General features: G+C 46.5%; 1 protein-coding gene across 1 annotated transcript in view; it reads left to right on the forward strand.

Moving 5' to 3' along the window:
- ATPSCKMT (ATP synthase c subunit lysine N-methyltransferase) overlaps window positions 1–14222 on the forward strand; it is a 240033-nt gene that overhangs the window by 123308 nt on the left and 102503 nt on the right. The gene's annotated exons all lie outside the window — the stretch shown is intronic.

The following is a 14222-nucleotide window of genomic DNA, read 5'->3' on the forward strand; positions in this document are numbered from 1 at the left end:
TCCTTCCTTCCTTCCTTCCTTCCTTTATTTCCTTTTTTCTTTCTTTCTTTCTTTCTTTCTTTCTTTCTTTCTTTCTTTCTTTCCTTCCTTCCTTCCTTCCTTCCTTCCTTCCTTCCTTCCTTCCTTCCTTCCTTCTTTCTTTCTTTCTTTCTTTCTTTCTTTCTTTCTTTCTTTCTTTCTTTCTTTCTTTCTTTCTTCTTTTCTTACTGAGATGTTCTTTTATGGCCTAAAAGTGTGATCAGTTTTGTAAATGTTTGAAAGACATTGAAAAAAAATGCATAGTTTCTATAGAAAACAAAATGTGATACTGACTTTATTCGTTATATTATTTGACTCCCAATTCTTTATTTGCTTTATGTCCAGATAAGGATTGAGAGCTGAAGATAAAGCTATGGCTGGGTTTCTTGTTTCTTATATTTCTGACAGCTCTGGTCTGGCTTATTTTGGTGCTGAGTTGCTCACAAACATCCATGGGCGATGGAAGCATGGCCTGAACAGTACCTGCTCGCTCTGGCCAGTTCTGCTGCTGCTCAGGGAACTCACGCCATGAGGAGATACACGTGGCTCCATTTCCACTGTCGTCCTGCCGACAGTCTGCTGACCCTGGTTGCAGACCCCCATGGCTGATCACAAATCAGTAGTGAGCTCAGCTGAGACCATCGTGAGAGATGTCCAGCTGAGCCCAACCCAAGTTGCCGACCCATAGGCTAGTGAGCTAAAGAAATGGTCATTGCTTTAGGCTCCTAAGCCCTGGCATGGTCACCTGTGTAGCAGATACTAACATGTTCTTTGTGAATTTTGCCTTTTATCAGTATCAACAAACACTCTTTGTCCAATGATAAACCTTCCCGTGTTTTGTGTTTTAATCATACTGCTTTGCTTTCTGTCTATATATCTTTGTGTGTATTTAAGGTATCCAATATGATTTGATCTACATATATACAGTGAAATGATTACTACAGTCAAGCTCATTATCATATCATGTCCTCACATTGTTTGTGTGTGTGTGTGTGTGTGTGTGTGTGTGTGTGTGTGATGAGTCAATCTGAAATCTACAGTGGATAGTTTCGGGAGCTGAGGGTCTCGGTCCAACGACCATAAATAAACTGAATTCTGACAACAGCCAGTGAGTTTGGGAGAAAATTCCAAGCTTGAGATGGAAATCACAGTCCTGGCTGACACCTTGGTTTAGTCTGATGTGACCCTGAGCAGAGGACCCAGCTAACCCGTGCCAAGACTCCTGACCCAGGGAAGTTAGGAGATAGTAAGTATGTGTGGTTTTGAGCAACTAAGTTTGTGGCATTTGTTACACAGCAATAGAAAACAGTTACACCTTTAGATTTCTTTTTTAAAAAATGTTTATTTATTTATTTTGAGAGAGAGAGGGAGGGAGAGAGAGAGAGTGCGAGCAGGGGAGGGGCAAAGGGAGAGGGAGAGAGAGAATCTCAAGCAGGCTCTATGCTAAGTGTGGAGCCTGACGTGGGGCTCTATCTCTTGACCATGAGATCATGACGTGAAGTGAAATCAAGAGTCAGATGCTTAACTGACTGGGCCCCTGAGGTGCTCCCACCTTTATATTTCTAAATAATGTGATTATGTTGCTATTGATGGAAGTATTAGTTTTAGGCATCACGTATGACTTCTTTCTCTGGTGGGTGAAGAGTTCATTCACTACACGCTTGACCTCCTCTATCTGTGCCCCATTAGAGTTAACAGTGGGCTGACCGGGCTACTTGGTTTCATCTTTGCCCCAAGGATGAGTCTTAACTGGGCTTTGTAGCTCAAGGCCTTCTCACTTTTATCTCTTACCAGTTGGAGATGAGAAACAGTTCCATTTTCTAACCTGCAAAGCCTGGAATTTATGGCCTCTCCAAATGCTCTTTCAACCCTGCTTGTAAAATGGCCATTTCTCCTATGAGCTTATTTCTTTCTTATGGTGCCTTGTCAAGAACAGCCATTAGCAAATATCCAGTGTTACCAATATTCTGCTTTCCCACTTTGCTAAAACCACAAATTCATTAGTTGCACTCTCAGCCTTCTAGGTTATCACAGGTGATCGTTTTATCAAACATGTCACCACTGCATAAAAAGCCTTTACTGTCAGTTTTCTCACCACCTGCCACTCTGCCCTAAGATAAGACCCAGGCACATATTTTGTGTATTATTATGGGAGCACCTCACTGCTGGTGTTAGTCTTTGAATCGTTCAGCTCTTTGACCATGACGACCAACACGAAACAAATCAAACAACCAAACTTGTGGCTTACAGTAACAAAGGTTTCTTTCTACTGAGATCGCTGTGGGCTGGCTGTGGGTCTCCTTCATTCCAGAATCCAGGCCAAAATGGTGGCCCCTCCCTGAGAGTAAAGTACATGGTGGTTTCAACTTTTGCTTGAAAAGGTCACATGTCACTTCTGCTCACGTTTTATTGGCCAAAAAGTCATGTGGCCAAGCTTGTTATCAGTGGGTCAGGCATGTGTAATCCTCCCTCAGGGAGGGGCAAAAAGTATCTGCTCCAGCACCATAGCCACCCTTAGTAGACAGGGAGGCGGTATTTGTAAGACACACGGTCAAGGAGTCATTAGTTTTTCGAGTATAAAAGGAGCAACTGTCAATCAACAAGAAAAAGGCAGGCGACCACTAGAACTATGGGCAAAGGGAATAAATAAGGAGTTCACAGAGGGGAAAGCTAATGTTTAGAAGCATATGGAGAGATGCTCAATCTCATTAGCAATCAGAGATATGCAAATTAAACCAACATATCCATGCAACTGTCACAAACTATGAAGTTGGAAAATATCAAGTATTGACTTGAATGTGGGGAACTCTGTGTCCTGCTCATGAGAAGGTAGACTGGGGTAGCTATTTTGGTGAGTAATTTGGGAGGAACACGTGAAATGGCATAACGGAGGGAAATGAACGTATTCTGTATTTGAAAGATCTGTCTTTGTGAGATTATTGTTGCACAAATTCCGCCCCTCCTTCTTCATTCAGTACTTGAGTGGTGAGTAGTCCCATTCCACCAGAATGTAAGCTCTGAGAGGGTGGGACCATGTCTGATTTGCCCACCATTGCATCCCTAGACCCTGCACAGGGCTCAGCACAGAGGGACACTCGTATATGTTTGGTAAATAAATGCATGTTTTAAAAAATTCATTCAAATAAGAGAGTGACGTGCCTCGTCTATGGCAGGAAGATACGGATTTGCTAGTCTACACTTGTATTGCCCGAGTCCTTCTCTGGGAGCTGTTTTGGACTAAATTGTGATTCCCCTCCCTGCTCTTCCAGTTCATATGTTAAAGCCCTGATCCCCGATGGGGCTTTGGAGGAGGCAGGTAAGGTTAAATGAGGTTGTAAGGGTGAGGCCCTAATCTTTAGGGCTGGTGTCCTTATAAGAGGAAGAGAAGCAGTCTCAGTCTCCAGGCATGCACAGAGAAGAGACCGTGTGGGGGCACAGTGAGAAGGTGCCATATATAAGCCAGGAATAAAGGTCTCACTAGAAACCAGCCCTCAGGGCACCTTATTCTTGGACTCCTAGCTTCTGGAATTGTGAGAAAATAAGTTTCTATTGTTTAAGCCACCTATTATATGGCATTTTGTCATGACAGCCCAAGCAGGCTAATATGGGATCCGATTTATCACCTGGTATAAACCTGCATCATTTGGTTTAATTTGCACTTCTGTATAGTGATTCATACAAGGGCAGAAAAATACCAAGCTATTCAAGTCTCACCTATTGATCATAATTTGCTAAAATAGAAATGTATTTTGGGAAGCTTTCTATTTGAGGTGGATGGGAACTTTGATAATACAAAGTTCACCAAAGAACCTTAAGCAATAGTTTGAAGTGGTTAAATGATTTTAGGGTATGTGGTTCTTTATGGGCTGATAGGGAGTTTTCAGATCACCCACTTTTTGTTGGTTTGAGGCATGGTATAGGAATTGGGTCATCACGTTATGAAAACCAGGTTCAGAATGGAAGATCCACCTGGATAGACCACCCCAAGATGCGTGAAGAGAACATAATAGGTTATACAGCCCATGGCTCTACCCATGTTTGAAGGCAACTTTACAATCTTTCAAGTGCTTTTGTAGACATGATTTCAGTTGATCTTGCCAACATGCTAATAAGGTAATAAGGTAGGTGGGGCAGGTGGTATTGTCCGTGTACTGGTTAGCTTTTGCTGTATAACAATCCACTCTGAGTTATTTATTCTCATGGGTGGCTCAACTAGGCGGCTTTGCTCATCTCAGTAGCATTTGCTCCTGGGGAGTGGGAGTGGCTTTGACTTGGCTGGAGAAACTTGGTTGGGACACTTGGCTGTGCTCCACTTGTCCCTCATCCTCGTCACGGGGCTTGCTCAGGCATGCCCTTCCCTTGGTGATGGCAGAAGCTTAAGAAAACAAGTGGAAGTGTTCAAGATCTCTTGGCATAGGCCCGGAACCAACAAACTCTTATTTCTGTTGTATTCTGTTGACCAGAGTCACATAGCTGAGTCTAGAGTCAGCATTGGAGAGGATTACCAACTTATTTGGCAAAAGGTGGGGATACAAGAGGGGTAAAGAATCGGGCCATTAATATGTCAACTACCACACCCCACTTTACAAGTACTGAAGCAAAGGCTTAGAGGTGAAGTGACTTCTTCAGGGTCTACAGCTCCTTGGTGGTCAGTCTAGGAAAAAATCCCTTCTTACCCATCCATCTCGTGTGTTCTCAAATGACAAATGTGACCCACAGGGGAACAGTGGGTTGGTTATAGTTCTGTTATGGTGCCTGGTGGCAGTGAGCACTTGAATAAATTCTCTGGAAAATAGATTCAATTTTTTAAAAAGCCTTGGCTGTCAAAATCTGATTTCCTGGTTGAATGAAATGGCTTTGTTGTTCAGATCCTTTGAGTCTAAATTTATTTTACATGAATTTACTTAAGAAATTGATTATAATTCCCTCTCCATTTGATGCTGCGGGGGGTATAATTGGAAGTTAAGAGAGAAAAGACAGAAACAGCTTTCAACTATTCACACACCACCTAAAATTTGCAGGAGGGTAAAAAATGTAGGAGACTTCAAGGCAACTAGGCGGCGTTAGCCTCTTTTGGGGTTTAACTAACCTGGGTCTTGTCTAACATCAATGCTCATTGGGAATTTTATCCATTTTGAAAAACAAACTCAAAGAATTTTGGCTACTTGTCACTCTTCCCTCCCCACCCCTTTACAGGCTTTTAGCACATGTTTCTCAAGGAGAAACTTGAGGCTGTGCACTGTCTTTGCTTCATGCCATTCAAGATGAATCCTGTCTGCCTCTCTCTGTGTCTCTTGCTGTCAGTGATGGAGGTACTGATACGGTCAAGTCTCCGTTTGTTGTCAGGTGTTTTTCACTCACTCAGATCCCATGAGAATCTCCTCGAAGAGGAATGTCTTTGGGGATTTGGGTCAAATCTTTGGCACCAAACGATCCTGGGCACACGAGATCTTGCCTGAGGTGAGCACTCCATTTGTAGCTAAGAAGACATTTGGAAATTGTAACTTCAAAGTGCATCTTAATTTTACTGAGGCTAGACCAGGCTGGAGGAAATGTCCAGTGATAAGGACATCTGTGACACTCAGATGTTTGGGGTTGAGGCCCCTGGGAGGGGTGGCTTTTTTATACAGGGCATCTCAGGACAGCAATGACAATGTTGTTGACTCCTGGACTGTGGGCCTCCATGTTGTGTTGGAGAAACGAGTTCTTTTACCAGTCAAAGTTCTTTTGTACCAACCATGGCCCATCATCAACATTTGGTTCTAGCGGCCTGCGGTTCTGCTTGTCCATTTCTACATGGTGTTTATGTTGCCACCGGCTACTCTAGTAAGCTCACCATGGATATGAATGCATGTAGTGGGGGTGATGGGTGATGGTGTTGTGGCACAAGTTTGCCCTTGGCAGCTTGAGTTCTGAGCTGCTTTCTTATCCTGTCTTCACTCCTTATTCTCTTCTGTTTCCGACCCTACCCTCTCCAGGTAGAGGAGCTTTCGATCTGGTTTCTGTTCTTTCCCCTGGGCTAAATGCTTAGCCCGTTTTCCTGACCATGACCTCGCCCCCTCTTGATAATGACTCTGACCACCCATCCTTATCTCTGACGCCTTTAGCTTCCTTGCATGCACACCTTCACCTCAGCCAGCCAGGGGACCCTCCTGATCCAAGGGAGGTGTTCTCACAAGACCCGACTGTGCTCAGGTCTGGTGAGGGTTAACTGGATTCTTCTGATCTCTCTTGTGTCCAAACAGTGTTCTCGTCCAGGAGCCTGTAACTCCAGCTTTCTTTATTCCATCTCAGATACCCCTTTGCATCCTTGCTTTGCACATACGCCCATTGTCTGCGCTCCTGGTGTCCCGAACATCTGTTCCACGGAACCTACCACACTGTTTTGTAGTTGTGTGTCTTTACCCCAGATGTAAGCTGTGTAATAGTAACAGCTCTCACTCAGCAAATGTTCTTAGCGGACTGTGATGGCTGATTTTATGTGTCCACCTGACTGGGCCTTGGTACCCAGGTACTTGATCAAACACGGCTGGATGTTGCTGTGAAGGTACTTTTTAGATGAGAGGAACATTTAAATCAGGAGGCCTTGCGTAAAGCAAGCGATGTTCCATGACTTCCATAATGCAGGTGGGCCTCATACAGTCAGGCTCCAGAGAAGGCCTGTCAGCCTACCCTGCAGATTTTGGACTTAGCAGCTCCCATAATTCTGTGAGCCAATTCCTTGAAATAAAACATTTGCTCCCCCCAGCCCACACCCTATTACTTATGTTTCTTTGGGGGATGCTGACTGAGGGCGGATATATATTATCTCATTTAATACTGACGGCAGCCTTTTTAGGTGAGTGTTGTTATTCCCATTTGAAAAGTGGATAAAGAGAGTCATGGAAAAGCCAAGGAACTCGCACAAGACCACACAGCCAGTAAGCAGCAGAGATGGGAATCAGACTGGCGCTTGCTCCGTGCTAAAGCCGGTGACCTCACATGACTGCTTCCCTCTGCCTTGGAATCTTCGTGGCTTCTCCAGTGCCTGCCACTGAGTAGGAGCCTGGTAAATATGTAAGCAGATGAGTGAAGCCACAGACTTTGCTGTATTTTGTTACCTCTTTCTCTTACAGACAACCAAAAGAATTTGCAGGTACTATGTAGTACCCGGGACTTTGTAGTCTATACAGATCTGTAAAATCTCCATCTCCAGATCGTTGTGTCTTCCTCTAGATAAAAATGCGGTAAGAAGTCGGTTGGAGAAGTCACGTGTTATCCTTCGGCTGTGATTTGTTAGCATGCTTCATGACTGTCTTTAGGATCCCGGCGAGGATTTTCTAGTGCCTTCCATCCCAGCTGTGGTGGATACGGTGGACTGGCCCCCACCGTCTCCTCCGGCTTCCTTCTGGAACGCACCTTCCAGGACTATAGCCTAGAAGGCTGAAGACCACATCCCCAGCCTCCCTACAAGCTCTGGCTGTGAACGTGAGTTGGGTTCTCGCCCTCAGAGCCTGCTCACCGAGGCTTGGGAGGCGCGAGGTGCCCGTGCAGAGGGCCCTCCTGCTGCTGCTTTGGTGTTGCTGCTGTCGGGGAGGGTCACGTGACGGGGTTTGCTGCAGGGGTGTTTCCGGTGCTTTCCTGGCCTCACAGGCCTGGCGACTTCCCGGTGGTGCCGGCAGCTGGCTCACTGTTCCGTCGTCACTTGTTCTGAAGGTGGGGGACCTCAGTGTGGCAGCCTGTGCCCCTTGCTCGGAGCAAGAGGGGACAGAGCTCCCCGTGGCCAGGTGAGGTGTCCCAGGGCAGACCTTCAGCCCCATCGCCATCCGCGGCAGAGGTAGGGGCTCCCATAGGGGCCAGTTGGGCATCTCGTTGTGAGCCTTATTCCTGATGGCCCAGCTCCACCTTCCAACCCTTCTGACGACTTTATAGGAACCTAGTTCCCTGTATGAAGTCGTGTTCTGCTTAAAATAGCTCGAGTGGTTTCTGTTGCCTGTAAATGAGTGTTGCCTGATGTGGCAGCCTTAGCGGCTCTAGAAATGTGTCGTTGGGCCGTTTATTGGCTCATTAGCGGGTTTTCCACTTTTAGCTTCAACGTGCAGCCGAAGCCTGTGTGGTTACCTGCCACGTTCATTGGAAAGAGGTGGGAACGGAAGGGAGTCCGTGGAGAGAACTTTTACCAGAGTGACCTGAATCTGAATGACCTTATCAGAGAGAAGACTGTCCCGTGTCCCTTCTGGGGGCATTTTCTCTGGCTCTTACTGCCATTGATTCCGTCTGTATTGAAGTCTTCTCTTCCCTTTATTGCTCCCCTTTTTGAACGTTTATTTTATTATTTTTGAGCAGGGGGGCGGGGAAGAATGCAAGAGGGAGAGGGGCAGAGAGAGCAAGGGAGAGGGGGACAGAGGATCCCAAACAGGCTCCCTGAAAGCAGCCAGCCTGCTGTGGGGCTCGAACTCACGAACCTCAAGATCATGCCCTCAACCGACTGAGCCACCCGGGTGCCCCTCTGTTGCCCCTTTTAATCCCTGAATGTCCACGTTTTCTTTTAAGCGAGTTAATCGGGAGCTCACTGCTACATAAATATTTCTACATAAACCCGCCATTGCTTACTTCTGGGTACAGAAAAATTGTCCCAATGCCCAAATCATGTATTTCTGTCTTGTGCCATTTCATCCCAGGCCAGTGTAAATGGTGTTTTGCCAATTTTACTGTGGTCACTTGTCAATTAAAGAAGTAGAACAATTATTTTGGGATTAAAAAATCATGTCCTAAGGTTATACTCAGAACTGTGGAATTTTAGCTCCTGTAGGGACCTTGGTCATCATGTGGAGTCTCTCTTTCTTTTCACTTTGAAGATGAATCAACTGAGGGCCAGAGAGATGTATAGGGAAGTTCTCCCCATGCTCACAGGCTAACTGTTGGCAGAACTGGGCTCAGAACATGGGGTTACAATGTTGGGGAGTGTTCGGCCCACCACATCGTGTGGCTGGACTCATAAACAAGGCTTTGGTTTAAACTGTTTATTGTGTATTTGAGCATGGGCACATAGCAAGGGAAAGATGCCCCCCAATATTTTGTTTTATTACCTGTTTTTGCTACATGTCCATGTGTTAATTGAGATACCTTTCAAATCATAGGAAGTGGCTTTCGGGGGTTCTTTTTAAGCAGGACTGCTACAACGCTAAACTCAAATTTAGTACATGAACATTTGCTAAATATTTAAAATAAATGGTTAATTTTTAACCATCGAGTTTTTGGCTATTAATTATCATCATTATTTATTTAAAGAGCAATGGCGGCATCTAGTTCGTTTAAGGGAAATCAAATGTCATTATTAATAACAGGTCAAGGGCAAGTTGGCTCCATTTTCTCTGATTACATGCTGAATGTGCCAGAAGGTATGTAGAGCTGTGTTATCCAGAGAAAGTAGCATTTCAAGGGGGTGACCGCTGAACCCATAGCAAGCCATCCATGGTCCAGTTGACTTTGTTGAATTTTTAGAAGATGAGAATGTAATGAATTCCAGATGGGGAGATTATTAGTTCTTAAATGTTTTAAATCTTCTTTACAGAGTTGTAAAGCCACACTGTCAGGGTTCTTCGGAGAACCAGAACCAATAATAGGAGATTATCCATCTATCTATTTATCTATCTATCTACCTGAAGAGGTTTATTATAAGAAATTGGCTCCTGAGATTATGGAGGCTGATGAGTTCCTAGATCTGCAGCCAGCAAGCTGGGGTCCCAGGAGACCTGTGGTGTGGTCCTAGTCTGGCATGTTTGAGACCCAAAGGGAGAGTATATTTTAGACTGATATCTTAGCTTGAAAGTAGTCAAGCAGGAAAAGTTTCCCTTCTTTGAGGAGGGTCAGCCTTTTTGTTCTCTTCAGGCCTTCCACTGATGGGATGAGACCCCTTCAGAGTAAGAAGGGCAATCTTCTTTAGTCAGTCCTACCATATCAAATGTTAATTTCATTCAGTAACATCCTCACAGACACATCCAGAATGATGTTTGGCCCAATGTCTGGATACCCTGTAGCTCATTCAAGCTGACGCATGGAATTAACCATCGTACGCGCCATATACGATTGAGAGTTCAGTAAAGGCTTTCTGAGAAAGCTGAATTTGCCAATGTTGAAATGTTTGGGCAGGCAGGAGAATGTTAGGATGGAGTGTCAGAATCCCACCTGCTAATAAGAATGATGGTCTTGGCTTTCTACTTCTTTCCACTGATGGATACACGTGCCAATTCCATGTGTTACATGAAGTCCTGGGTAAGGTGCTGCAGGGGACGGCAGAGGACAGGGCCCTGCTCCCAAAAAGTTTTTAGTCCTTGGGGTGGCAAGACTAATACACATGACTCAGACAAAGAACAATTAACAAGTGGCAGCGAAGGTGCTTTGAGAAGGGAGAGAGGCCAGCGTGGTTCTCAGATCTCATGCTTCAATGTCTGGGGACATTAGTGATTGTCACAAGTGGGTAGGGGTGCTACGGCTGTTTAAGGATGCTGTTAGACATCCTACAATGCACAGCAAAGCCCTCCGTAACAAAGAATTGTCAGCAGCACCAAGTCAGAGAAACCCTGGTGTAGGCTGGAGCACCAAGGTTGGGCTTTATGGAGCGAGTGAGATTTAATTTACTTTTCGACTCATTCATTCTCATAATCGTTGAATGTTTGTCTAGTGCCTACCATTCTCCGATGTCTGTTTTGTCTTGAGGCTGTGGGAGGGAACCGTCAGAGTAGTTCTATGGACATGGGTCTTACAGGTTCATGGGAAAAAGGAAAATTTAGAAAAAAAATCAAAATAAAGTGCAATGATTATGTGGGTGGGTGCAGGGTGCCAAGAGGACACATCTTCGTCTTCCTCAGAAGGTCAGGAAAATCCTGCCAAAGGGAAGTAGGCTTTAAAATACAACGTTGGAGGGGCGCCTGGGTGGCTCAGTCGGTTAAGCGTCCGGCTTCGGCCCAGGTCATGATCTCACGGTTCGTGAGTTGGAGCCCCGCATCGGGCTCTGTGCTGACAGCTCGGAGCCTGGAGCCTGCTTCGGATTCTGTGTCTCCCTCTCTCTCTGCCCCTCCCCAGCTCATGCTTGCACTCTGTCTCTGTCAAAAATAAATAAACTTAATAAAAAAAATTAAAAAAAAAATACAACTTGGAGGGAGCTGGCCACACAAATGAGATGGGAGTGGGTATGGAGGGCAGGGAGAGGGGCACTCTTTGAAGCCCACAGAGCAACTTACGTACGAGCTGGGAGGTGAGGGAGAGGGTGGTACGTACAAAGAGAAGAACAGAGAAGTGAGGCTCGAGAGGAGGCAGAGCCTGCGTCTGGGGGCACCTTGAGTCAGGCCAGGAATTCGGGTTTCGTCCTAGAGACAGTAGAAAATATTTGTCTTTTAAAGTTTTAAGGCAGCGGGGTGCCAGGGTCAGATTTCAGTTCTGGAAACTTCGCTCTCCACTGCAGTGCGGAGATGAGAGGTGAGGAGGGCAAGGGCGCCATCAAGGCTGGTGCGGAGCAAGGCAGGGTGTGGGCTCATAGGGTGGGCATGGCAAAAGCAGACAGACTTGACGGCTGCTGAGGAGGGAGGAGAAAGGGCACTTAGTAGAAAGCGAGAGAAGGGAATCACGGAAGGCATCGGCATGTTTGGTTGAGACAAGTGGGTGTTTTGGGGTGCCATTTCTAGGGTGCAGCGGGAAGGGTGCACACTCCTTTGGTAGTAGTTGGAGTCATGTGAGTTGCAACGTGGAATGATACTGAGTTCAGTTTTGGATACACGGAGTTTGAGCTTTTAGAGAGGTATTCCATTAGATGCGCCAGTTAGTTCTGAGAGCTCTGGGCCGGAGACGAGCATCTGAGAATCGTATGGTTGATGAGAGTGTAGAGTGAGAACAGGAGAAAAGTGCTCTTAGAAATGGCAACATTTAGGGGCGCCTGGGTGGCTCAGTCGGTTGAGCATCCAGCTGTATCAGTTTCGGCTCAGGTCATGATTTCCCAGTTTGTGGGTTCGAGCCCCGCGTCGGGCTCTGTGCTGACAGCTCGGAGCCTGGAACCTGCTTCGGATTCTGTGTCTCCCTCTCTCTCTGCCCCTTCCCTGCTCGTTCTCTCTCTCTCTCTCAAAATAAACTAAAAAAAAAAAAAAAAAAAGAAATGGCAACATTTAAAAAAAATTTTTTTTTTCAACATTTATTTATTTTTTGGGACAGAGAGAGACAGAGCATGAACGGGGGAGGGGCAGAGAGAGAGGGAGACACAGAATCGGAAACAGGCTCCAGGCTCTGAGCCATCAGCCCAGAGCCCGACGCGGGGCTCGAACTCACGGACCGCGAGATCGTGACCTGGCTGAAGTCGGACGCTTAACCAACTGCGCCACCCAGGCGCCCCAAAATGGCAACATTTAAGGACAGGTGGAAGGCGAGGCGCTTGCAAAGGCTTCTGAAGGGGGGACCAGAAGAGTGGAAGCAAAACCAGAGGAGGGTGCTGCTGGGGAGACCGGGGGCGACTGATCTGGGGGCGGAGAAAGGAATGCTCTGTGCTCTCCCACGGCCGACTCTTGCTGCCAGGGGGGAGTTCGCGATGTTCGACAACCTCCACAGCACGGGTGCTCACCCACCCGCCAGAATGACCGCGGGATGGTGTCGTATGAAAGCTTTCTGATTGATAGCCCGCCCGGCTGGAGCTCTGGTGGGCATATCTCCCAAATAAAGGGGTAGGACAGCTTGCTGGGACATTCAGTCTGGGCGGGAAGAAACAGGAAAAATCTGGGACATGTCGTGGTTAAGGGGTGACCCACGCCTGGAAGGATGATGGTTCATCGAGTCGTTTGGGATCGTGCCTGAAGCAGAGTAGAAGCCGCTGTCAAGGTCATTTGAAGGTGACCTCGGTGAGGGTTTTCAGACCTCCCCCACACCTCTGACGTGCAGATGTTTATACCTGTAACCTAATTTGGGGCACTTCTGCAGAAAATTATTAGCGAGAGGGAATAAAGCGCGTTGAAAAGATAAAACTTTCTATACATTTTAGATAGTGTGTAAGTCTCACCTAGCAGGACACTTCCATTAGCACACACACACACACACAAAGGCCTTTTTCAACAAGATGACTGTCACAAAGAAAAAAACGTAGACAGTCAAATGATTTATTTCCCCATCCGTATTGCGTTTATTCACGGGGAGATTCACCTTGTGAACTAGTAATTTTCTGGGCTAAGAAAAAGAAGCAGGGCTGCTTTCTTTTTAGGGAATGCCGAGTTTTTCTTTTTTCTTTTTTTTATGGTGGGTTTCTTTCGGCCTAAAAAAATCACCTAAGTCTGTGGCTTTGATATCAGGGAAAAGGCTTCCTTCAATTGCTTTAACCTTTTTCAAAAAGCGACCTGTTGGGATAAATGTTCTCGTGCTGTGAATCAAGGTTTTATCCGATATCTAAAGTTAGGCGGGCAGAGCGGGATTGCAGGCCACTTTCTTGAGGTGGTTTAAGAGAAATTCAGGATCTCAGATGGAGAGAAAGAACTCCGATGAAAGATCAAGTTGAAGACTCATACTCTAGGCAATTAAAGAAATAAGAAGACAAACCCCGCTCTTATGCCGGGGGTGGCTGACACCAGAACGGGACCAGCATTGGACCAGGAATGACCAGCACAGAGGAAGGGTTCTGACAGATTCTTTCTTCCCTTTTGGGGAAACACTGGAGGCCAGTTCAGGCAGGGAGGTGTGGGCAGGCACGAGGGTGGGGCTGTGTGGGTCTGTGTGGCAGCGTTTGGTGTGGGGGGGGTCAGAGAAGTTAGAACCGAACTCAATGATTTGAGGTCCTAGAACCGAACCTCAATGATTTGAGGTCCTTGGATTCCAGTGGAGGCACGAGTGATGCCCCCCTCTCCCTGCATCCCATCCTCTTGGTGATGCTCAGGGCCTCTGCTCAGGTATCCCCGCCTCCCCTGTTCCTCCAGCCCCTTGGGTTGCTTCTTCAACCAGCTCACCCCCCAGCCCTGCACTCGCACAGCCTCTGGCATCTGTGACCCCCGTGGGGCTAGCAGGTCATTAACTGTCTTGACCCGGACTTAGGCTCATGTGCATTGTTCTTTTGTCCTTTGCTCATATTCATTTTCTGTTCTCCTTCTGCCTGGTTGTGGATTTCCTTACCCATCTGTATCTCCTGGACCCTGACCTTGGTCAGGAACGATTTGGGGATTTTTAGAATTGCTTCTATCACATGCCAGTACCTTGAAGTG

The sequence above is a fragment of the Felis catus genome, chromosome A1, assembly GCF_018350175.1.
Source record: "Felis catus isolate Fca126 chromosome A1, F.catus_Fca126_mat1.0, whole genome shotgun sequence".
Lineage (NCBI taxonomy): Eukaryota > Metazoa > Chordata > Mammalia > Carnivora > Felidae > Felis > Felis catus.